We start from the raw sequence: 27,143 nt of genomic DNA, 5'->3' as shown, positions 1-27,143 counted from the left end.
TCAAAAATAATTATAAGAGTGAATTTGGATATTCAGTTACACTTGGCCTTTTTGCTCATCAATAGTTAAAATTTGCACAAAATTACAAGCAAAAACAATTGTTTCAGTCCTCAGAGACAGCAGGATATTAGTTGTTAGACCTTTTATAAACAGGAAGGAAAGGGAGGCATAAATATGAGAAAACTTGCCCAATATATCTGTTCAAATACTGGGTTTAATATTTGTGTGACCTTAGAAATAATCATTAGCTCTTATCTGAAAAGTTGTTAAATCATACCTGCTTCTACAAACTATGCTAAATTAAATGTGAGGGCAATATGCAGGGTGTCCAACACCTCGATGACAATCAACACACAGTGTCTGAATCTTGAATCTTGACACAGTTATCTGTACTTAGCACAGACTCCTGTTATAGCATTAGTGGATAGGAGGTTTCCTTTTCACAAGGGATCATAACTAACTTCCAAAGTTTTAAATGAAAGGATTGTAAACACACACACCCACAAGAGTAATAAAATTCATCTTAAAAATAAGATGCAAAGTCCTGTACCTGTTGGATCTTTGGGAGTAGCCAGAATCTCAATATTTGTATTTCCATGGAATAACACATGCAAACTTTTGCCCAACACCTCTTTCACTCTTTCTTCTGATCCACTAGTCTGTCTGTATTCTTCAAATATGAACTACTCATATTTTTCAGTCTTTAAGCATTTAGAGATTTACTGCCTTCGCTCCTTTCCTATCTTCTGGATTGTGATGAAATAATCCTGAACTCAAACCTTCACTTTAGGTGGTCTGTCATGAGGCTTAAACTGATGAGGAGACTGTTAGCTACATACTTAAAACCATGTATTGCCCCAACCCTGGTAGTAAGCTTTAATATAAATGAAATTGATGTATTAATGGCCATCTGGCTGACTTTCATCTTATTCTGAATTAAATAGGAAAGATAGATGCTATTTATTGATCCCCTAAAAGCTCAGTGATGAAGGGTAAATCTCAGGCTACAAATGCAGCTCTAAACCTAATGAAAAACATTCATCCAACATACAGACAGATGAATGATGTCATACACCAATGTGTAAAAAGAAGTGAGGAAAAATCCACATGACACTTTCTGTATACCCCTTCCACATAAGATGGAAATTATTGGAATGTATTCACCTGCCTCTTCCATTATGCCATCATATCTTAGAGAGCCAGAGCAAAGTATCAGCAAAGTTCTTGGGTCATAATTTTGGCAAGTATATAAGAGCTACATACAGAAGGGTTTCAACTCAAGATGGAAAAGCTAGATGCAGAGTTATCAAAAAAGTTTGATAAATTCTTGCACAATGAATGAAGAGTTCCCTGTCATGGAAAAGCAGAGACTGCAATCATTTCGCAGGAAGGAGATAAAGGAATCTCAACCCCCAGTTGGGTGCCTGGCTTTTAAGCTTTCATCTTCAATGGTATATTATGATGGCAGTTTTCTAATGATTATCTCTTCCTCTTTCTAGACTAATGACTATCTTATCTTAATTCCTTCATTTCTCTTTAAATTAAGTTAGCTATTCAATTATAATATTTCAAGAAGAGTAGAGGTCTGCTCATTAATTCTGGCATAAAACTCACATACCAGCAAGTACAATGTCCAATGCAGAATTGAATTTCCTTAAGAAAGCTGAGGATGAGAGTGATTATACAAACTGCAATATGACTTTTCAGAGAGAAACGAAAATCAAACTTCATCAGAGACAAGGTTTCCTAAAGCTACACTCAAAACAATTGGTTAAATGTATTTTTCTATGGTTCAGAATTTTCCATTTATTAATAGATGCATTCCAAAGTGAAGTCACAAATGCATTTACCTGCAAATTTCTCCTGTCTAAAGGTAACTTTAAAATTGGAATGAACTTGATCAGTTCACCTGACAGTGATAATTACTCTGCAGAAAGATGGAGGTAGCCGGAACACTACCTCTCGTCGTCGGCAGCCGTCCGTCTCGAGAGACGATGGCGTAGCTTCTTGAGAGTCTATCTCCACCGCCGAGAATGGCTGTGCAGTCCGACTCGGGAGTGACAATCCCTGCCACACTTGTTACAGGTGAAGGCAGATGGCTGTTGTTGCTGCTGTTGACGCTGCTTCCGCCTCGATCTTTTCTGAACCGCCTCCTCGTTGCCCGCAGCCTCTGCGCGTGACGTACCTTGCCTGACTGCGAGCCTCCAGGCTAGGCGGTCGTCTGCTTGAACTTCCCATGTGTTGAGATTGATGGAGCATTGTGTCATATCCTTTTTGCAGATGTCTTTGAACCACAGTTTTGGGCGCCCTGTCATCCTCTGGCCTTCTGCTAGCTCGCCGTAGAGGAGGTCTTTGGGAATACGGCCTGCACCGATTCTTTTGACATGGCCGAGCCAACTGAGGCATCTCTCACTAAGAACTGCATGCAAACTGCTCATGTTGGCTCGCTTCAGCACCTCGGTGTTGGGGACCTTATCCTGCCAGGCGACATGCAGAACGCGTCGCAGGCACCTCATGTGGAAGCTGTTGAGTTTCCTTTCGTGCCTTGCATAGGTGGTCCACGTCTCGCTGCCATAGAGGAGAGTGCTGAGTACGCAGGCTTGGTAGATGCGCAGTCTGATTTTCTCAGTGAGGCTGGAATTGTTCCACACTCGCCGGTTCAGTTTGGCCATAACTGTGGCTGCCCTGGCGATTCTCCGATTGACCTCCAAGTCAACTGACAGAGAGCTCGAGATGGTGGACCCGAGGTAAGTGAAGTCGTTGACAACCTCCAGGGTGTATCCGTCGATGGTGATGCATGGGGGAGTCCCCGTGCCTTGAGCCATAATGTTCGTCTTCGTCAGGCTGATGGCTAGTCCGAACTCCTTGCATGCGTGGGAAAGGCAAGTGACTAGCTGCTGGAGTCCCTCTTCAGAGTGTGATGTCAAGGCTGCGTCGTCAGCGAAGAGCATCTCACGGATGAGCACCTCTTTGACTTTGGTCTTGGCTCGTAGACGGGCCAGGTTGTAGAGCTTGCCATCGGATCTGGTGTGAATGAAGACACCCTCGCTTGCAGTCCTTAAAGGCGTATTGGAGGAGCATGGAGAAGAAGATTCCGAACAGCGTAGGCGCAAGGACGCAGCCCTGCTTTACTCCGCTGCTGACTGGGAAGGCCTCAGAGGTTGAGCCATTGTAGGACACCGTGCTGTGCATGTTGTCGTGAAAGGACATGACCACAGCAAGCAGATGTGGTGGACAGCCAATCTTCCGTAGCAAGCTGAAGAGTCCGCTTCGACTGACCAGGTCAAATGCCTTCGTGAGGTCGATAAAGGTGAGGTAGAGTGGTTTATGCTGCTCGTGACACTTCTCCTGCAGCTGGCGTAGGGAGAAGATCATGTCCACTGTTGATCGGCCAGCTCTGAAGCCACACTGGGACTCTGGGTAGACGCGGGAAGCAAGGGTCTGCAGGCGGGCAAGAGCGACCCGGGCGAATACTTTGCCGACGACGCTGAGGAGAGAGATGCCCCGGTAGTTGTTGCAGTCGCTGCGGTCTCCTTTGTTCTTGTACATGGTGATAATGTTGGCGTCTCTCATATCCTGGGGGATGTAACCCTCCTTCCAGCAGAGACAGAGTAGATGGTGGAGCGGCTGTAGCAGGACTGGTTTCCCGCTCTTTAGGATTTCTGGAGGGATTCCGTCGCTTCCTGGTGCTTTCCCGCAAGCGAGGCGGTCGATGGCTTTGCCGAGCTCTGCCGCAGTAGGTGGGGTGTCTAGCTCCTCCATGACTGGTAGGTCTGGGATGGCGTTAAGAGCAGTGTCTGTTACGGTGTTCCTCGTTGCGTACAGCTCGAGGTAGTGCTGGGTCCACCGCCGCATTTGCTGTTCCTGGTCAGTGATGACCTCACCTGTCTTGGACTTAAGGGGGGCGATCTTGGAGGGGATTGGGCCTGTTGCCTTCTTGATACCCTCATACATTCCTCGTGCGTTGCCTATATCGGCGGCTACCTCTAGACTACCACATATATTGTAATAGCATCTTTAAAAATTCATTGCGTAAAATCATTGTTGCATGTGACTGATGATTTATCAGAATATTTCTAGGTATTTGAATTAAAGTTAACAAGGCAGTGTAGCTACTTTCTTTAAGACTCAAATTTGAATTTACAACTGCATATTCTTCCTGCTTTCTCTCTCCCCTTCTGTCTCTCTGGCAGGAGACTTTCCTGATTTTCCTCAATAAAGTATAAAGATGTGCACACAGAAAACCAAAAGTTCTACTCCATAATTGTGTCAAAATGTTTATAATTTTTTATATTAAATGAACTTAAAAGAGTTAAAAATATCTCATATTTTTCTTGTTGTTTGAATATAGAATCAATTGATTATCATAAATATTAAAACTCATTTTTATGGCTTGATTGAGCATACTCCACAGTAATAATGTTGATAAAAATCTAAAGTTTTAGAAACCCAGTAAGCCCTGGCCCCCATATATTTTCTCCACATTCTGCTTGAAAACTAAAAAATTTATTTTGCAATTTATTTTATTCATCTTATATTCTATTATTACTCTAGGGTGAACAGAAAATGGCTGATTTTGTATCAAACCTCTTGTTTTTTTTTCTTATCTACTCATCCCACTTCTGATGAAAATGAGTGACTTCAATAAAGCCCAATTTTTGTTTTTTATTGGTTTAGACATAAGGTAGCCTAAATCCAGGGCTAATATTCCTATTCGAACTACATTATTAAGATGTTTGCTGGGTTCATACTTCTATAATTGGATGTGGGGGAGAATGGGTAGTTTTATAAAATTTATTTTAAAATATTTAGAGATAAAACAACCAGATATGAGATATGGTCATTGATTTAATCAAACCAACACTAAAAGACATTTTGGCAACTGGAGAAATGTGAATATAGATTGAGTACTCAAATAAAACTTATTGATGTATTAATAGTGGGGATCATCTAAAAAGGGCAGGCTACAAAAGAGCAGGCATAATATGATCTTTATATTGAAAAGCTCATATATATCTGTATATCTATATAGAAACATAGATAAGTAGCTGAAAGAATATAGTTTGAGATGTAAATAATGATCATATATGGGTTGTGGCAATATATTTTTATTTTACTTTATTTCATCTGTATTTTCTAGTTTTCTATAATATACTGAAATTGCTTTTGTAATCTTAAGGAATAAAAATGAAACACAGAAATATAATTTTAAAAGACATGTAGGCTCAGGGTCAATTATTAGGTTAATTCCACTTTTTATCAATACCTGCACCCAGGTAAATAATCAGTATAATAATGCATCACTTTCTTTTGATCAGTGGCTCTGGCCTAATGCTCCCAAAGCAAAACTCTAGTACAGTTTTGCAAGTTGGCATCCCCAAGAAAACAGACTTTGAGATACATATTATACTCAATAGATTTATTAGGGAGTTCTCTGAGGATTAAGACTAGAGGAGAGTAGCAGAAAGGAAAGGAAAGGAAAGGAAAGGAAAGGAAAGGAAAGGAAAAAAGTAGGATTGGACAGAAGGAGAAGTTGACGATGATCCATTCTCATAGACAGAGTGACCCCTCAGAGCTGTCCTGAGAGTGTGGAGGCAGCAAATTGTTAGAATCATACACTGATTATTCATTAGGTATGTGCCATCCCAGGAAATGGGCATGATATTGAGCAAGGCAGCTGTCTTCCACTAAGGCAATAACACCAGAAAACTAATAGATAAAGGCTGTCTGCCAGCAACACTCCTAGGTATGGGCAGTATACTGCTGTGTTCACACAAGTGGACACTCAAAACACTGTCTTTACTTTATAAGTAGTGTCGTATACCCTAATTGCAATCCTGAAAGTGAGAATATACAAGGATACAACCTCAAAACTATAGCCAGAAGTCCAAAGAACAGGAAAATGAACAAGAGAAAGCACATTAGCTTCAATGCCCATTCTATGACACATGAGAGAGTTAGAGTCCAGTTTGCATCCCCCTGAAAGACATCAAATTAATTTACCACTCTTGCTTCTTAGATGGAAGACAGACATGAAACACCATGCCTAAATGTAGATGAAACTTTATCCCTTTGAAAGCTTCGTTTATGAAATTATTGAGCTCATTCTGTCTTTTCTTGTCCTTGATCATAACTCATTCATGGACATATAAGAAATTTCTATGTAGGGGGTATGAAGAAGAGGAGGAGAGATTCATTACCTTTTCAAGTCAATGGTTAAATCCTACCATTGACTAATTGGGTGAAGGGGGTGGGAAAGAGGAATCTCAAAGATAATGTCAATATTTTTAACTGAATGGACATGAATCAAAGAGAACATGACATTATTCAACAAATGGTATTGGAATAATTTGGCTATCCCTCCTAAAACAATATTAAAGTAAATCCCTATCTCATATCATATATACAAATAAATTTCATATACAGTAATTAACTAAACATTAAAAATGAATATAGTATTTCTTATTTTTGAGTGATTACATGACATACACATACATCCTACCTGACACAAACATACTCCAAATGCCTAAATATAACAGGGAAAAAATAAAGCTAAATAGATGCATACATATATTGGAAATAAGGAGAAAGATGCCCAGCTAAGTAAAAAACAAGTAGGGTTGCCAGATAAAATATAGGATGCTTAGCTCAATTTAAATTTCAGATAATTACCAAATCTCTTTTTAGACAAAGTAGACTCCCTGGAAAATTTAGGACATTCCTATCTGAAAATCTTTTCTTTTTCTTTTTTTTCTTTTTAGTTTTTAATATGTTGTACATTTTGAGCCTCAAAATGTACAGATAATCTTCCCCGAGTCACAGAGCTAGTTAGCAGCTGAGGCCAGATGCAATCCCAGTTCTGACTAACTCTGAAATTGTTTCTGATTCCTGCCAGTCCAGGAGGTCATCTGATGACACCAGGTTAAAAGCATTGCATCATCATTGGTAATAGCAAATGATGGGAAACAACCTAGGTATAAATCAGTGGGAAACCTGTTAAGTAGATACATTCACACAAGGGGAAAACTATTAAACTACAAACGAGAATTAGGGTATTCTTCAGGTACTGGTATGGAAAGATCTCTAAGGATATATTAAGTGAAAGAAGGAAGGTGATAGAACAGTTTTGTGAAAGAAATGGGGCTAAGTCCCATATTTAAGTTACATCCCTGGAAGGATGTAAAATAACAAAGTGGTGATAAGTGTAGGGCAGTAGGAGTGATTGGTGTGTGTAGTGAGATTTTTTTCAGATTTACTATTTTATATAATGCTGACTTTAAATAGCTTTATTGAGATATAACTCAAGTATCACACCATTCACCCATTTGAAGTGTACAGTTCGGTGGTTTTTAGTGTGTTCACAGAGTTGTGCAACCACCACTAGGCTCAATTTAGAACATTGTCATGAACCCCAGGGGAAGCCCTGTACTCATCAGCAGTCATTTGTCATCTTCTTCACTTCAGGACCTCAGCCCTAGGCGGCAACTGATCTTCTCTGTCCCTGTAGATTTGCCTGTTCTGGACATTTCATATAAATGGTTTCTTTAATTAGCATAATCTTTTCAAAGTTCGTCGTGTTGTAGCATAGATTAGCGCTCCATTCTTGTTTTATTACCAAATAATATTTCATTGTATGCATAAACCATAGTTTATTCATTTATCAATTGATGACCATTTGGGTTGTTTCCACTTTTTGGCTATTATGAATAATGCTGCTATAAACATTTCATACAAGTTTTGAAACGGACTTTTGTTTTTATTTAATTTACATCTGTATCTAGGAGTGCAACTGCTGTGTCAGCTGGATACTTTATGTTTGAACTTTTGAGGAAATGCCAAGTTGTTTTCCAAAGCAGCTGCACTATTTTACATTCCTTCCAGCAATTTCTCCATATCTTTGCCAACACTTGTTATTATCTGTCTTTTTTATTATAACCCTTCTCATGGGTATATCACATTGAGTTTTGAACCATATGAAGATCTATTCAAAGAAATAAAATTAAATTAAAATAAAAAAAATTAGAAAGAAGTGACAGCTCAAAAAAGTTTCAGATGGCCAGCCACAGGGTCAAGGTGTGGTGAGATAGCCATAGGGTAGGGATGTATAAGGTTTTCCTTGTTTGTCCTGGTGTCTTGATGCAGATAAATTTTCCTCTTTTGCTTTTCCATGGACCAGCTGATTTTTCTTTCCCTACTGCTCTCCTAGGTTCATTGCCAGAGATTTGGGGGCTTTGCTATAAAGTGTTGACCTAAGGATTTCTTGTACTTTAGAAGCAGCTCTAGAAAGCGTGGCTAGGAGCATGTCAGTTCTTAAGATCAGGGAAGTACGAGGATTCTGTGGGACATAATGCCCTCACATTGGCGTCCCCAGTACACATGGTGAAGGCATCAGATTGGTTGCTTTAGCCATTGGTGACTGGTCTTTAGAAGAAACCCAAGTATGGGTGCCTACAGACTGGAGTTTGAAATTGTGTTCTGACATTTTTAAACTGTGTGATCTTGGGGAACTTACAACTTCTACCCTCAGATTCCTTATCTATATTAGAGTAGGCTATCCTGGCTGGTTTGGCTCAGTGGATTGAGCGTCGGCCTGCGAGCTAAGTGTCGCTGGTTCGATCTTCCAGTCAGGGCACACCAGAGAAGGAAAACTCTGACTCCAAAAAACCTCCGCTGCCTTGCGGCATACCTCTTCAGGGGAAAGGCTAAGGAGAAGGGAAACTCTGACTCCAAACCTCCGCTGCCTTGCAGCATACCTCCTCAGGGGAAAGGCTAAGGGAGTAAACCCCGACAGAAAATCCGGAGCTGGAGTCCCTAAGGCGGTTTGACGTTGTAGTCAACACCGGCAACTCCTGCGGCGCACCTGAAGCCAAGCTGTATTGACTCTGTCTTTCCCCTTGGATCCTTCAGCTGCGAAGAGAGGTGGGGTCTGCTGCATGGGCAACAGCTGGCCCTCCATATCACCCTGCCCAGGCTTTGTAGCTTCACTGGAGAGGACACTCCAGCGTCATCGCAAGATGTCAACTCAACACGGGAGGAGACAGATACTGGTTATAAGCTCATCTGATTGGTGAAGGAAACGAGCGCCAGGGGTCTCCTCTGACGGTGGGAGAGGTCATCGCACCTCACTGGACAGCTACCGCCCGCCTCAAGCTGGGCAGCCCCCAGCCAATTAGGTGCCGTCTCGCCATGGCTCGCCTGCCCCACTGGGTGCGTGGGGATCAGAGAGGCATCTCTTGAAAAGTGGGCCACAAAACACTCGCACCAGGCAATTCCAAGCAAAAAACAAGAAAGAAGCCTCCAGCTCTTCGCCTCGCTAGCTGGAACATCAGGACCATGTGTCCCGGACTTACTGCAGACCTTCCGTGGATCAATGGTGCCAGGAAAACCGCCGTCATCGACAGGGAACTGGCACGACTAAACATCGACATTGCGGCCCTACAGGAGACCCGGTTCGCCGACAACGGAACTATCAGAGAAACCAACTACACCTTCTACTGGCAAGGGAAGTCTCCGGACCAACCAAGACAGCACGGTGTTGGGTTCGCTGTGAAGAACACGCTTGTTAACTCCATAGAGCCACCCACAGGAGGCACAGAGAGATTACTTACCCTCCGATTGTCAACAACTTTCGGCCCAGTCAGCATTCTTAGCGCGTATGCCCCAACCCTCTGCGCCACCACCGAAGAGAAAGAACAGTTCTACCATGCACTGGACGAAGCGTTATCCAAGATCCCCAGAAGTAACGCTCTTTATCTCCTTGGAGACTTCAACGCAAGAGTAGGAGCCGACCACATGGCCTGGCCCACCTGCCTCGGAAACTTTGGGAGAGGAAAGATCAATGAGAATGGTCAGCGACTGCTTGAGCTTTCGTGTCACCACGGCCTGTGCGTGACAAACACATTCTTCAAGTGCAAAGAGATCCACCAGGTGTCATGGAGGCACCCCCGCTCCCGTCATTGGCACCAGCTTGACCTCGTCATCACCAGAAGAACGGATATTGGCAGCACCCTCCTCACCCACAGCTACCACAGTGCAGACTGCGACACGGACCATGCCCTCGTGGTAAGCAAGGTGCGCATAATGCCGAAGAGGTTGCACCACTCCAAGATGAAGGGTCGCCCACGCATCAACACCAGTTGTGCCAGCAACCCAGTTAAGACCCAGCAATTCATCAACAGGATGGAAGATGCACTCAGCGAGGGAATGGCGGCAGATGACATTATCGAATCCAATTGGCCACGTCTCCGCAACGCCATGTACAACTCCACCATTATTGCTTACGGGAAGAAAGAGCGGAAGAACGCTGACTGGTACGAGGCTCACTGGGAAGAAATGGAACCCGTGATCGAGGCTAAGAGGAAGGCCCTGCTGGCTTACAAGGCCACGCCCACTCCCAGTACACTTCAAGCTCTACGGGCTGCCAGGAACAAAGTCCAGAAGACCGCCCGCCACTGTGCCAACACCTATTGGCTAAACCTGTGCAGAAGCATCCAGGAAGCCGCCGATATAGGCAACGCACGAGGAATGTATGAGGGTATCAAGAAGGCAACAGGCCCAATCCCCTCCAAGATCGCCCCCCTTAAGTCCAAGACAGGTGAGGTCATCACTGACCAGGAACAGCAAATGCGGCGGTGGACCCAGCACTACCTCGAGCTGTACGCAACGAGGAACACCGTAACAGACACTGCTCTTAACGCCATCCCAGACCTACCAGTCATGGAGGAGCTAGACACCCCACCTACTGCGGCAGAGCTCGGCAAAGCCATCGACCGCCTCGCTTGCGGGAAAGCACCAGGAAGCGACGGAATCCCTCCAGAAATCCTAAAGAGCGGGAAACCAGTCCTGCTACAGCCGCTCCACCATCTACTCTGTCTCTGCTGGAAGGAGGGTTACATCCCCCAGGATATGAGAGACGCCAACATTATCACCATGTACAAGAACAAAGGAGACCGCAGCGACTGCAACAACTACCGGGGCATCTCTCTCCTCAGCGTCGTCGGCAAAGTATTCGCCCGGGTCGCTCTTGCCCGCCTGCAGACCCTTGCTTCCCGCGTCTACCCAGAGTCCCAGTGTGGCTTCAGAGCTGGCCGATCAACAGTGGACATGATCTTCTCCCTACGCCAGCTGCAGGAGAAGTGTCACGAGCAGCATAAACCACTCTACCTCACCTTTATCGACCTCACGAAGGCATTTGACCTGGTCAGTCGAAGCGGACTCTTCAGCTTGCTACGGAAGATTGGCTGTCCACCACATCTGCTTGCTGTGGTCATGTCCTTTCACGACAACATGCACAGCATGGTGTCCTACAACGGCTCAACCTCTGAGGCCTTCCCAGTCAGCAGCGGAGTAAAGCAGGGCTGCGTCCTCGCGCCTACGCTGTTCGGAATCTTCTTCTCCATGCTCCTCCAATACGCCTTTAAGGACTGCAAGCGAGGGTGTCTTCATTCACACCAGATCCGATGGCAAGCTCTACAACCTGGCCCGTCTACGAGCCAAGACCAAAGTCAAAGAGGTGCTCATCCGTGAGATGCTCTTCGCCGACGACGCAGCCTTGACATCACACTCTGAAGAGGGACTCCAGCAGCTAGTCACTTGCCTTTCCCACGCATGCAAGGAGTTCGGACTAGCCATCAGCCTGACGAAGACGAACGTTATGGCTCAAGGCACGGGGACTCCCCCATGCATCACCATCGACGGATACACCCTGGAGGTTGTCAACGACTTCACTTACCTCGGGTCCACCATCTCGAGCTCTCTGTCAGTTGACTTGGAGGTCAATCGGAGAATCGCCAGGGCAGCCACAGTTATGGCCAAACTGAACTGGCGAGTGTGGAACAATTCCAGCCTCACTGAGAAAACCAGACTGCGCATCTACCAAGCCTGCGTACTCAGCACTCTCCTCTATGGCAGCGAGACGTGGACCACCTACGCAAGGCACGAAAGGAAACTCAACAGCTTCCACATGAGGTGCCTGCGACGCGTCCTGCATGTCGCCTGGCAGGATAAGGTCCCCAACACCGAGGTGCTGAAGCGAGCCAACATGAGCAGTTTGCATGCAGTTCTTAGTGAGAGACGCCTCAGGTGGCTCGGCCATGTCAAAAGAATGGATGCAGGCCTTATTCCCAAAGACCTCCTCTACGGCGAGCTAGCAGAAGGCCAGAGGATGACAGGGCGCCCAAAACTGTGGTTCAAAGACATCTGCAAAAAGGATATGACACAATGCTCCATCAATCTCAACACATGGGAAGTTCAAGCAGACGACCGCCTAGCCTGGAGGCTCGCGGTCAGGCAAGGTACGTCACGCGCAGAGGCTGCGCGCAACGAGGAGGCGGTTCAAAAAAGATCGAGGCGGAAGCAGCATCAACAGCAGCAACAACAGCCATCTGCCTTCACCTGTAACAAGTGTGGCAGGGATTGTCACTCCCGAGTCGGACTGCACAGCCGTTCTCGGCGGTGCAGATAGACTCTCAAGAAGCTACGCCATCGTCTCTCGAGATGGACGGCTGCCGATGATGTAGTACATTTAGTAATCTAGTGTATTGTTAGTCTTTATAGTATATTTGCTAAATCTGGCAATCAAATATGGGATTCTTGAAAGAAAAAAATATGATTAAATAAGAAAATAATTTACAAGACTTTATATGGTTAAAAATAACATATGGGAACATTAAGGTACTCTTTTTAACACTAGAAAGCTCTGATCTGACTTCTAATTGGGGATTTCTCAATGTCTTTCTGTCTTCCTGTGGTGAGCAGGACCAAAAAAAAAGGTATTAGTCTGATAAAGGTACTATAAAGTATATAAAACAAAATGGAGTCACTCATGTCAACTAAAATGGCTGACAACCATGGCACTTTGGTTCAAGAAGAAACTACTTAAGTCACTCTAGACAAATCTGGCAAGGAGACACACTTAAAATATCTACCCATGTGGTCAGAACAGACATGTCTTGCAAGGAGAGACAGCTAAGATGCCTGCCAATGTGATCAGAACAGCCATGTCTGCAGAGAGGGACCACCCATAAATAGGTTCCTGGGAAAATTCCACACTTGGCACCAGGGGTGCCAAGACATTTATCAAAAAGACCCAGAAGGGTGGAGGACACCACTTTCAAGGTACAACCGAGGCAGGTTCCAGACCACCACTGAGACAGCCAAGCTCCACACAGCAGAGTGCTTCTCCAGACCACACTGATCTCCCTTGGCATCAGCTACCGGAGGTTCTGCCCTGCTAGACTGAAAATTTTACTTTCCCTGCTACCCACCTGGCTCCAGAGATGCTTCCTTGCTAGACTCTGACAACTTCCTTGTCCACTGTGCTGTCTCCCAGACCTGCAGACTGAGACTCTGGAATTCGGGTTTGTTATTCCCCATTGGTTGCTGTGTGTTTGTATGTTATAATTCTCTTACATTGTTAGAATGTGAGATATTAATTCATGTTGATGTTCTACTTTGAGTGAACCTGCATTCAATAAAAGCTGAATGAATAACATAGTTACTGTGTATGACCCTTGTCTATTACTTGGTGTCAGGCTGCTCAGCAGGCAGCTAGCTGAACAGTTACCCAGAAGACTTACAAGAAAGACTTGTCACAAATATATACTTGTCACGCTTCCCATCAGTTTCCTCCTCACTTGGGGCAAGGAGTATTTAGTTTCTTTATTCCATGTAGGCTATGTTTAAAGTATTAAGGACTATTGGGTAAAGCAGAAGAAAACATAAGCTCTTCCATTCCCTTTCCACATCCAGATTTACTGACAATAATCTCATGGAACCTTGCCCTTGTCCTACATAAGAAGGGCCTTCTTTGAAAAAAAATTTGTGCACAATGCACTAAAATCAACATTACTCCCTAACATAGTTCTCATACCAGCTAAGTCTTGAACCAATGGCATGGAGCTTAGATGCATAACATATGAGCAAAGGTTATGTTGTCACTTGCATTTTCTTATTTCCACAGTGTTTGCTCATGATTAATAATAATAGGTACTTAGAAGTATTCTTTGGTCTGAGCAAGATGAATATTTTGGCAAATGTGTCCTGAGGCTAATACATTTGGAAATTGATCAAGAAAGTCTTCTAACTTTGCTTATTAACAACCTCAAAATTCTCCTGGAGTCTACTATTCTTTCAATCAAAGTTTTTTCAAGGACTTCTTTAGATGAGTTTATAGCATAATTTAGGTTATAACTATACATACACACACACACACACACACACACACACACACATATATATATATTAAAGGTATACAGAAAAATAGGCCTTGGTCCATTCTAATTCTAAATTCTAAGAATATTACCTTACCTCTCTTCTTTATTACTTTCTTTCTGTTTTGCTTATAAGTGAATGTAAATGATTATTAACACTCTATACTGCTTTTCCCTGTTGTAATTATTGTACCTATTTGAGGTGTCTGCTAACAGTGGTTTATTTTAACAACATCTTTGGTATTGCTTCCTAGAATGTAATCATTGAATTTTAAAATTCACAGAATTTTCTCAAATTTTTAAATCAAATATCAGGACACATTTTTGACTAAAATAATTTTAAGTAAACTATAAAAGTCAGAATATCAAAATCTAAAAGCAATATTTATTTATTACATAATTGCACTCATTTATCAATGCTTCTCTACCTTTGCATGCCTTATGGGTGAATCTAAACTTTTTAGATGTTAATATATTGCCAAAATTTTATACATGAACATGTATTATTTATATTTTTACAATAATATTATTTAGAAAAATATTTTAAGATATTTAAAATTTAAGTGTCTCTTTCTATATTTTTAAGAACCATATAGTGAAACCACAGGTATTCACAATTATTATTCAAATCAGAAAATGTGAGCATATAATAATTATAATAAAATTATAGTATTTGCAGAGACAAGAGAGATCATGAAAATAATGCAGTTTTTCCTATTATATTTCAGATGAGAAACCTAAGAATCAGAAAGTTCATTTACTCATTTTATGTTATATCTCTAGTTAGTTTGAGAACCTAGCTTTCTGATCCTCACTTAAGGTTCTGTCCATTATCCTCATGAATGGTTTATGTTTCCTTCTTGTTTTTGCCCCAACATCCTCATCAGATAATGAATTTTTAACTAGAAAATCAAGTTTCCTCCTAATTTTATTACAATTCCCTGTATAGCACTAAATTGAATACTAAAAATTCAAAGCATGTCAATTTACTAACTAGCTTGTGGTCCTGAAGAAAACAAAAAATCTTAAGAGATAGAAAGCATAAAGACAAGAGTAGTGGTAGCAGAACAGTTCACAGTTGACTGCAAGCAATTTAGAATTAATTCTTAGGTATTAAAAACAATTACTTAAAAGTAAACTTTTTCATGAATCATTAAGCAGCAGATAAAAAAAGATATGGTAATTTCACACAAGTCAAAAATGATCTCCATAATGTAAATCTTGATGGGCTTTTAAGGAGTTCTTGTTTTCCAAGTTCATTGTTTCTATGTAAACTAAATGTCTAGAGAGGTTAGTTTGCTCTGGGAGATCTAGATAGGATTCATTTGAATCCCCATGGCATACCTATATACAGTCAATGCTCCCCTTAAGGCATATGTAAATTCCACCATGCTTGTATTATCAGTGAATTAAAAACAGCCAATAATCAAATCCAGTAGTGTGTGTATTGAGGCAAGGTTTTAAAAATAAATACCCCTAACAGTATGAAGATCTTTCCCTTAGATATATCACACTTTGTAGGATAAAATAGAGATTTTCCTAAGCAATATTTTCATTTTAAGCATCAAATCTGACACCTGGAAATTAAGAGATTCTATCCAACTTGGCCAGCAGGAAGTACTGAATTATGGCTGTATAATTGTGAAATATGCCTTATTTTATGTGGAAATTTTAATTACAAGCATGGAGAGTTTCTAGATTTTTCTTTTTTATGATTCTCTTATTTTACAATAACATTCATGTATTTCTTGCAAGTTAGACACATGAGGGATCTAATAAATGTTGCTAAGTGATGAAACAGTCTTGAACCAATATAAGAAGCCTCCTGATTTTCACCATACTGTATATTCAAGTGCATGCAGCACTTCAAGTGAACATCAGTAATGAAATCCCAAAGATGTCTTCCTAATGACTTCTAGAATATCCAATTTCTAACTAAAATCACTGAAGGGTTCTATGTTACCTTTTGGTACATGGATTTCTCCCCTCAAAATAATAACCAGTGATAAATAGATTGACTAATTAGATTATGAATTTTCTGAGGAAAACACACCTGCTGCTTCATGCTTTAAATAATAAATCTCAAAGATAAAAATTAGACTCAAAAATAAATATTTAAAAACAAACAAAATTTTATCTTCACATGAATTGTTTTAACTTAACTAGATTTCAACCATATAACGTTAAAATGAAAATTTTATATTTAATGATCAATGTGATCATCCACCATATTTGGTTACCAACTCTACCTTACTTGATGTCATCTCTTTTGCGATGTCACAGTACAAACAGGAAGTTTGGCACCAACTTGAAACACCATCATAAAAACTAATGTGGTCAGCAATATTGTCTTTACCTGAGTAGGTTCTTTCAGGTGAAATCTGGAATGTGCCAAAATAGACATAAGGGTTTGACACTTGAAGCACAAATGGGTTTCTGCTCCAAAAGATATAGCAGGTCCTGGGAATGATTTTCAATTCTAATACATTCTCTGACCTAATAAAATTTCTTCCTGTGAATTTAACACTCCTTACCAAGGATTATGAATTCTTTTTCTCTGACATAGTGTTAAAAAATCAGAACTAGATTAACAAATATTCAGGCTCATAGTGCATTTATCTCTCATTAAATGAAAAATAAACTTTGTTTTTACTTTTTTACTTTAACTTACAAAATCATAGATTTGATATGAGGTAAAAAGTTATTCTAGTTTTATATCATTTCTACCTAGAAACAAGAGACAACCATTAATTTATTAGTGACCTCAAAAAATCTAAATTTTATTAATGCTATTAATAAAATTAATATTTTATCTATTTGAAAAAACAGTCATTAATATTTCTAATTGTAGAATTAATGTATACTTGTAGAAAACAAAAAATGTATGGAACATATACAAAAACTGAAAATGCAGATAAACAAAAAATATTCATAATCTCCAAATCCACTGAAAGTTAGTTTCTGCAAATATTGTCAGCCCACTTTTTTTTAACTCTTTTTAAACTCTTACACTCCCAATGAGACAAGCTTATAGACCAACTATCATATTTCATCATTTCTGACATTTCTGCTTTTTATCTATGTGAAGTTTATGAAAAACACCATATTTTTCTCATTTTATACATGGATTAATTTACACTTCCAAATAAAGCTTTATGTCTCCATTTTTATCTAAACATTTCAAAAATATTGATGATCATTATATTGTGCATGTGTGTGTGTAATTTAATTCACAGTTAAGAAATGCAGTTACTAACGAATCTCTTAGAACATGAGCACTAAAGAGTGAAGTTTACTCTGCACTGTTTTACGCACCACCTTCTAAAGGAGGGCTGATGGATAGACACAAAATGGCCAATCAGCCCATATCTTTGATCAAGTCCTTCTGCTTCTGAGAGCTTTCTGCACAACACCAGAGCTAGAGCTCCTAATGAACGCATCCAAGAGTTTCCATCATCATGACTAACTGCTTAACAGAGTTTTGGTGAGTTTGGGTAAATTTTGTGTTTTATGAAATTAACTGGATACAAGTAGCATCTCACTCACTCAGTGGTACAAATCAAACTACATGCAATATAGCTAAAGAAGTAGAATGCTCTTTGGTTTATTGTTTATAATTGAAAATACAACCCCTTTTCAAAAAGTGTCATAATAGTGTAATGTGCATCGTTTAATAGCTTGATGGTATATCAATACAAATGGGCTGCACTATTTTGGCTTATTATAGAATCACTCTTACTGGATTCCACCATAGTGTCTGATCATCAATCAGTCCCAAAAACATTTTTTTAAAGTCACGTTAAATGCATTTTTATGTTTATTATAAGGCTTCAATTTAGTATATTGTTCATTATACCACAAAGCATCTTTTTATATCATGCATTGTCCAGTAGATATCATATAAGGAATTTATTTCAAGTCTCAGTTCCAGAAATACCTGTTTTCTCATAAGCAGTAGCTTTAAATTTATCTTGGCAACATGATTAACTTCTACCTGAACATGATTTGCACTTTTATTTGGTTTTAGATAATTTAGAACTAAATATGCGGCCCCTTTTAATAACTATGTAAGACTCTGATGCACATTTCTGCCTGTGCTCAATGAATCCTTGCTTTTGTTATCTTCCTACCCTTATCTTTCCTTTGCTTTACTTCCCAATTGTTTATTTTAACCATTTTTATTGTGCCTATTATTTTAAGCAGCTTAAACTCCCTTGTGAAACAAATATATATAAATTAATAACATTTATTTTATCAGGCTTGATGTTTTCAAAGGAAACTTTGTTCTCATTTTGCCTCTTTTTTATCTAAATCCTTTGAGGATATGTGTGCATGTGTGTATTTTAATACTCACTGAGTTAGTACAGGAATAAAGACACACTTAAAACTGATTTAATAGCATTGTCCTTATCTGCAATTTCTATTGATTAGGCAACAACAAAAAAACTTTAAAAATCCTTTTTACTTCCTTTTAGCTCAAAGACTCAAGGATTTTTTCAAGCAAATGTAACAAAAAAAGATAAAAAGATTTCTAAAGAGGATACAAATTAATAAACCATAAGAAACTTGACTAATCCAGTGTAGAAAATTAGTTCTTCAGAAATCTCTTGATAATCCACTTTCAAACCTCTCCAGTTTGTTCAATAACAACATAAGTTTCTGTCAGTCCCAAGTAAATCACCTCTCTATACCATATTTTCAGTGTTTAACCTATAATTATGCACTTGAATGCTTGAGAATATATTTAGGCATCAACACATTACATAATAATTTTTTCTCTCTCCTCCAGATAAATAATATGAACTTGTCAGCATGAGCCATAGAATTATATGATGCATTATGCACAGTGAGTGGTTAAGCATTATCTTCACTGTTCTGCTTAAAAGATAAATTGAGATTACATAAATTAATCCACTTTGTCATTTGGTGATTTCCTTACTGGGTTCTACATGCCTAAGATTGTAGTTGCTTCTGCAAAAGTAAAACAAGGACAGATTTTGCCCTGTGGATACTACAAGCATTCATAAAAATATAAAGGTAATATTGCATTTATTTAGGAAAGCATGGCATCTAACATGAAACTAATAAAGGCAATAAGGTAGAGTTTAAAGTATTTTAAAGAGAGGCATCTTTGGAAGTGATTTAATTTGGACCCCTTATTTTATAGAAGACAGTGTTAGTCATGAAACTGAGTAATTTTCCCCAAAGCCACAAAACATTAGAATCAGGTTAGAAACAGGCCCTCTGATGGCCAAATCTGCAGGTAAATTATCAAGTCCTCTTTGACAAAAATGCTTTTATCATCTTTTATAAGTTTTAATTAGAGAAAATATTTGTTATATAATCACATTTTTATATTTTCTCAAAAAGTTATTCTAAACACTCTGGTTCTATAGCCACAAAGACAATAACTTGCCAATTTCTTGAGACTTTGGTTTGTATTTGAATAACTTTTCACACCTAATTAGTGACCCTCATGAACTTTTCATTCATATAAGAAATTTCAACAACTTAAATTACATTGCGGGTGGAACAGTGTAAGAATACAGAAAAAAATACTCAAAGAAATAATCAATTTTGTAGGGCATTCCTTTCCTTTCCAATTGTATGCATCTTCATTTTTTATTATAGGTCTGTTGTAGGTGGGCATTTAAACAGTGTGTGGATTCATAGCATGGGACTACATTTCACATGGACAAGATTCTCTAAGTCCCTCTGTCAGTGGGACAGAAATGGTAAACAGCAGATCTGTTGTCAGAATGAAGAAAGACTTGGATTGTCGGGCTTTTTCTCAATGTCTCTCTACTCCATTTCTCCTGTTGCTGCTTTAAATCATAGTGGTAACAGCCAAGCAAAGGTTTTAATGTAGTAGAAGCTGAGTTTAAAAAAGGAGATAGCATTCTTTATTAATAGAGTTAGGACGAAACCTTTTTAGGCCTAACTGGCTTACGAAAAGGGAATGTTCCATGAGATCCAGCTCCAGCTTGAATTACTGCTATTAATTTTCCATTCTCTCCCTATAGTAAAATTACACATTCACACCATTTTCTATGGGCATTTGCAGTGCCTCCCTCTTGGAGTTGAGTGTATTTCTCTGTCACTCCAACTTTGGGCTTGGCTACATGATTTGTTTTGACCAACGCATACAGTGGGTAAAATGTGTGAGGCTTTAAACTAGCTTCCATCACTGTGACACCGAGCATCTTTTTCTATGTCTATTAACCATCTGTATGTTCTCTTTGGAGAAGTGTTTATTCAGATCTTCTTTCTATTTTTAAATTGAATTGTTTAATTTTTTGGTGTTGAGTTTTATAAGTTCTTTATAAATTTTGGATACAACCCCTTATCAGATGTATCATTGGCAAATATGTTCTCCCTTTCAGTGCGCTGTCTTTTCATTTGGTTGATGGTTTCCTTTGCTATGCAAAAACTTTTTAGTTTGATGTAGTCCAGTTTGTTTATTTTTCTTTTGTTTTCCTTGTCCAAAGAGATATATCGGAAAAATAATATTACATGAAACATCACTAATCATCAGAGAAATGCAAATTAAAACCACAATGAGATATCAGATCACACCTGTCAGAATGGCTGTAATCAATTAATCAACAAAGAAGTGTTGACAAGGATGTGGAGAAAAGGAACCCTCAGACATTGTTGGTGGGAATGCAGATTGGTGCAGCCACTGTGGAAAGAAGTATGGAGTTATATCAAAACATTAAAAATGAAACTGCTTTATGATCCGGCAACTCTGTAAGTGGCAGAAAAATGGTACCAGGCATTAGCAACAAGTTGGGCCAGACCTTGGTCAGCCACCTCAGTGCTTGAGTTTGGCTTGGTAGAATTCAGAGCCAAGGAACTCAAATTATAAGGGAAAGTTTATTAGAAAGTTACAGAGGTAGTAGAAAGGCCCTTGGAGCTTATGGGAAACAGGGAGACAGGTATGCATGCTGAGAGACAAAAGAAGAGGAGAGGCATGGACATGCTCTGGAAAAGAGAGAGAGCGAGCACTCACAGGGTCCCTGTGGCAAGAGCTTTTATCTGGAGAACAATCCCAATAGAAGATTCATCAGCTTTCTAAGTGTGCCCCCTCATGGTCTCCATTGATGGTCGGTCTCAGGGGGTCATTAGTCAATGCAGCTGGTTCCCATGTCAGTCATGGTGTCACTCCATCTGATTTTGCTGCTTCTCTGGGCCTGGAGCAGAAACAGAGCTGAAGCCTAGATGTCATCTTCCAGGGGTTAATGCTGAAGGAGTGATCATGCAACGGCTTATAGTTTTGCCCATTGTTAGGCACCCAGGGCTCTCCACCCTGGCAATTCTCTGCACCTGGCCAATTGTTTCTATTACATTTCCAGTTCTGGGAATTATATCCCAAGGAATCTGAAATTCTAACTAAAAGAATATATGCACCCCTTTGTTTACTGCAGCATTATTTACAATAGCCATGATTTGGAGGCAACCCAAGTGTCCATCAGTAAATGAGTGGATTAAAAAAAGCTGTGGTATGTTTACACAATGGAATACTATGCAGCTGTTAAAAAAAGAAATCTTACCCTTAGTGACAGCATGAATGGACCTGGAAATTATTATGCTAAGTGAAATAAGCCAGTCAGAGAAAGACAAGTACCATATAATTTCACTGATGTGTGGAATCAAAATGTAACTGAATATAGTCCTGGCTGTCTGCTCTTTCAAAAGCCAATAGTTGAGACAGGTGCTGGTGTAAAGGAAGGTGGTTTATTCAGATGCTGGCCACCCAAAGGGGGACTCATGTCTCAAAGCCCATTGCCTACTCTCAGTGGAGGCAGAGGTTTTTATAAGGAGGGAGAGGGGGAGAAGAACAAAGAGATCAAGTGAGGTGGTTGAAAAATACTCTATACACAGACAGGCACAGTCCATTCCAATAAGGCAAGTGATGATCCAGTATGCGTCATCTTAGCTTAGCATCTGTCTCCAATGTCATCCTGGCTCCATGATTAAAAGTCAGCAAATCTCCCCAAAATGGGATGCTTGAATGTCAGAGTTTGTATCTGTTGAGGTTAGTTCCCAGGATTCTTATACGAACATGCTGTTTATCCACAAGCTACATATTAGTTAGAGTCAGCATTTACAGACAATGCCAGAAGAATGGTGGGTTGGGTTATAACTTCCCATTGTTACAAAATGAACAAAATGAACTAACAAACAGTATAGAAACAGGCTCATATACATAGAGAACATACTGACAGCTGTCTAGCTGTCAGATGGGAGGGGGATTGGAGGTTTGGGTGAAAATGATGAAAGGATTGAGAAAAAAAAAAAAAAACCTTTATAGACATAGACAATTGTATGGTAATTACCAGAGGAAAAGGTGGGGGAAATGAGAGGTAGAAAAGTGGGGATAAATGATAATAGGAGACTTGATTTACAGTGGTGAACACAAAATACAATATATAGATGAGGTATTATAGAATAATATACCTGAAAGCTGTATAATTTTATTAGCCAATGCCACCCCAATATATTCAATAAATAAGAAAAACACTATTACTATTCATATAAAGAAAATGCATACATACACACATACATACATAAACTAGCTTGCATGGTTTGGCTTGTGCTTTCGTGGTTTATTCCATCTGTCATCAGATCTTACCTGGGTCTCAGCATGAGTTGTGGTGGGCAGATATGAAGCTGACTTTCATTCTTAAGAATAACAACCCCAGCCAAATCCAAGACCTATGAATGAGAGCATGTATCTCCTTGTAAATCACTGAGATTGCTGGGTTGTTTGTTAAGCAGATCTATCGTGTAAAACTGACTAAAACACATTGTCTGCATTGAGAATTATAATTAAAGACAAATATAAGAATGATGTTATTTTAAAACATTAAGCAATGACTCACATGTTCTTCCAGAGTACTGTTATAGTATTAAATAATTTTTTAATTTTTTTAAAAAGAATGTATTTATTTATTTTTAGAAAGAGGGGAAGGGAGGAAGAAAAAGAGGGGGAGAAACATTAATGTGTAGTTGCTTCTCACATGTCCCCAACTGGGGACTTGGCTGGCAACCCAAGCATATGTCATGACTGGGAATCGAACAGGCGACTCTTTGGTTCACAGGCCGGTATTCAATCCACTGAGCCACACCAGCCAGGGCAGAAAAAAAGTTTTTTTTTAGATCTGGGAGCCAAAGAAGGATCAAATTAACTCAAAATCTTAATTTGCATATCTCCAGCAGTTTGAGGTTGATATATTAATCAATGCGAGATTTTTATTAATATCCCCTCTTTTTCTTTTGTCTTCCTGTCTCACATCACACAGCTGGTCTCACAATTATCACACCAAATATTCTTCCCTGCAGACCCAACCACCTCACTCTAACTTTATGCCTTTAATTCTTATTCTATACTCTCTTTCCATTTTAATTTAATTGACATAGCAGCAAAGAACTGTTCTGGGAAACAAAGATTTCCCTGGAAAGCTAGGTGGGAGAGATTAGGCAAAATCAGAATTCTCTTTTGTTGGCAGAGAGAGCTAACTGCCCCACTTTCCCATATGCTTCCCTTGGGAACTACATGGAAAAAAATGATTGGTCATCGCCAGTGCCCTACCCCCATCCTGTTCATGTCTGTCATCAGATGTCACATTTTCAACTTATTCTTTTTTTTATAGTTTCTGTATTTTTATTGAATTTTAATTATAAAAATATAGTCATTTTATTTTAATAAATTAAACAATACAAAGTTGTCAAAGAAAACATTAATAATCTTAACTTCCCTCCTTCAATCTCACTATCTCTGAACTAGTCAGTTTCCAATGTTAAGTATATGTTCCTTAAAATATTTATCTATACAATCATATCAAGATTTTCTACTTTTTCTGTAAAATAAACTCTACTATACACTTCCACCCAAGATATATACATATTTTTTACTCCATATACATGCGTAATATTTCTTCAGGTAAAAAGTTTAAATCTAATTCATTTTTAATTAAAAATAACTCTGTAATATTCTATGCTATTTATTTATTAAAACAATTCAATCACTCTTTAATTAATATTTAGTCTATTTCTAGTTGTTTCTGTTTGATTGTTTGTTTGTTTTACCAATACTGTGGCAAATTAAAGCCAATGAGTGAGGACGTGTAATCTTATAAGAAAGAAAGGACAAATTATTTGAGTCAATTATACAATTTGCTATATATCGTCTTTTACAATGTATGTGTGCATTCTATTTTGATCTTTGACCTTTTGATTCTTCCTTTTTTATTGCTTCTGAACTTCTCTACTTCAACAAACCACTGGGACAAAATGAATGCATGTTATCCATAGGACAGCAATATTGAGCAAAACAGGCAACCACTTTGTGGTATGAACTCAGAGAATTTAGAAAGACTCCTTAATTACCTCAAATCCCTCATAAATTGTTTCCTGATACCTGACATTTCTTTGTCTTAAAGTAATTCCAAATATCACTGAGAGAGCTAACACACTAAGTCTCATTAGATTTTTACATACCATTTTTTATACTTTTTTTCAAACACTGCATGATACTTTTTATGCAGAAAGAGCAAATGAATTAAATAGCAATCTTAAAAAATATATTAAACTATCTAGAACAAAAAATGTATAAAGGAAGATCAAGTAAACCAAAGACAAACTTCATTTAAATTATAACTTTATGAAAGGAAAAGCCTTAACACATGACTTTGTGTTGAAATTATTTTTGAAATCAAATACACTTCAATACATTGTGTCAGTCAAGAGCCTAAGGTAATTGAAATATTCAAATCAGGTTTTATTTTCCAACCCGATAGTAGATGGCAGAATTTCTAAAGCAAAATAGAGTACACTCTAATCTTTTAAGATGCACTCAAATTTCATGGTTGAGAGAGCCAATTTTTGTGTTGCTGTTTTTTCTTTTCTTTTCAGATGCAAGACACTGGGAATCACCACTTAACTTGCCAGTAGTGAGAAAGGACTGAAGTGTACTGAAAAACAGATCTGAGTCCCTATTAGACCCTGGGTAAATTTCAAAACAACCGTTCTTTATCTGGCTGTTAGGAAACAAATTCCAGTAATGAATGCAAAATTGTTCTTTCCGTCATAAAGGTACTTGACAAATATAAGAGGTTATCATTACTCATACTAAGAAAATTCCTATTTTCTAAATAAAGTAAAAAGTGCTTTAATATGACAAGTTCCTGATTCATCACAAAAGAATGGCTTAAATAGCTAACTCCTTAGCTTCTTTTAAACAAAAAATATTAGTTTTCTGAATTTTTATATTCTCTACAACCTGTTTGGGCTTGGAAGTGTGATTGCAGGAAGACCTAAGCAAACTAGCTACATAACACTTTCATTTCACATCTGATCAAAAACCTTTATAATTATTTTTATAATTTCATTCTCAACTTTCTTGAATCAAACTTTGTTTTTCCAAAGATATTTCCTTAATCTTAAAAAAAAAAATTCTTAAATGGCAACTGATACTAAAAAACACCTGTTTGAGGGAAAGCCTATCATTTGACATGTTCCAGAATTTTAAATAACCTGATTGAGAGGTTAAGCACTAACAGTAACAAGAAAATGAATAAAAGAAAACATAATACAAAAGAAAAGTAATAAGATACTTTCTAATGCTTCTGATAGGGTTATCAAACACCAAGCAAAGCTAAGAAAATAAAGCCATAAATTTATACAAGGTATTCATTAAAACAATATATTTGGTATTAAAATATGATCTGTAACAGGAAGATTCAGTGATTGATTAGTTTCCAAAGACCCATTAAGAAGTCATTATTAAATAGAATAGAGCAGATTTAATAATATTTTTTTAAATAGTGTCATACCCATATTATTGAATAAGTTGAAATCAATAGGATTCAAGGACGACTTGATCCTTTTTCAACATTGCCCTTTAAACTAGTTCCACCAAATTATTTTTTAGGTGGTAAAAATCTAGTGTGATCTAATATTAAGGCTTTAGTTTTTCATTTCCTTATAACTGTTCTTGCTCTCTCTGCTTGGGCCTGTCTTTGGCTAGGAAATCTTTAGTTTGGGAGGGGCCATGACTGGATTTTCACTGTTTACCCACATTGTTCTGCTATTCATTCTCCCTGACTCATTTTGCTGACTTTTGGTTTAGATGGAGGGAAATAAAGAAAAGAAATTTATTTAATATTTCTGTCCTTTCATTTTGTCATGTTTAAAATAAAAGAAATCAAATAGGTCGCCTATACAGGCTTATCTCATAGCTTTGTGAGTTTGGTTCAAGACCACCTTAATAAAGTGAATATCACACTAAATCAAGTTACACAATGTTTTTTGTTTCCCATTACATATAAAAGTTATGTTTACACTATACTATAGTCTCTTAACTGTGCAATAGCATTATGTTTAAAAAGCAATGTGTATATCTTAAGTAAAAAGAATGTTTTTTTTTTTTTGCTTATAAAAAAATGTTAACCATCATTTAAACCTGCAGTGAGTCATAATCTTTTTTGCTGGTAGAAGGTCATGCTTTGATGTTGATGGCTGCTGACTGATCAGGGTGGTGGTTATTCAAGGTTGAAGTGGTTAGGCAACTTCTTAAAATAAGATAATAAAGTTTGCACATTGATTAACTCTTCCATTCACAAACAATATCTCTCTAGAAAGCAATGTGGTTTGATTGCATTTTGCCCACCATAGAACTTATTTTCAAAATTGGAGCCATTCTTTTCAAAGTCTACCACCACTTCTTAAACTAAATTTATGCAATACGCTGTCCTTTGTTGTCATTTCAGCAATCTTCACAGCATCTTCACCAGGAGTAGATTTCATCTCAAGAAACCACTTTCTTTGCTCATCTATAAGAAACAATTCCTCATTTATAATGAGATTGCAGCAATTCAGTCACATTGTCAAACTCCCCTTCTAATTCTAGTTGTCTTGCTATTTCCATCG

General features: G+C 38.7%; 1 long non-coding RNA gene across 1 annotated transcript in view; it reads right to left on the bottom strand.

The window, feature by feature from the left end:
• LOC150022345 (uncharacterized) overlaps positions 1–22,905 on the bottom strand; it is a 38,743-nt gene extending 15,838 nt beyond the window's left edge. Inside the window, exons 1-2 of the long non-coding RNA XR_016509437.1 lie at positions 22,846–22,905; positions 21,223–21,403 (exon numbers count right to left, since the gene is read on the bottom strand). This is a non-coding gene — a long non-coding RNA (uncharacterized LOC150022345). The remainder of the gene's footprint in view (positions 1–21,222; positions 21,404–22,845) is intronic.
• Positions 22,906–27,143: the final 4,238 nt, after the last annotated feature.

The sequence above is a fragment of the Furipterus horrens genome, unplaced genomic scaffold (assembly GCF_987537825.1).
Source record: "Furipterus horrens unplaced genomic scaffold, mFurHor1.1.pri manual_scaffold_1, whole genome shotgun sequence".
NCBI classification, from domain to species: domain Eukaryota; kingdom Metazoa; phylum Chordata; class Mammalia; order Chiroptera; family Furipteridae; genus Furipterus; species Furipterus horrens.
Note: the sequence above shows the minus strand (reverse complement) of the source record. Positions and strands in the feature narration are given on the sequence as shown.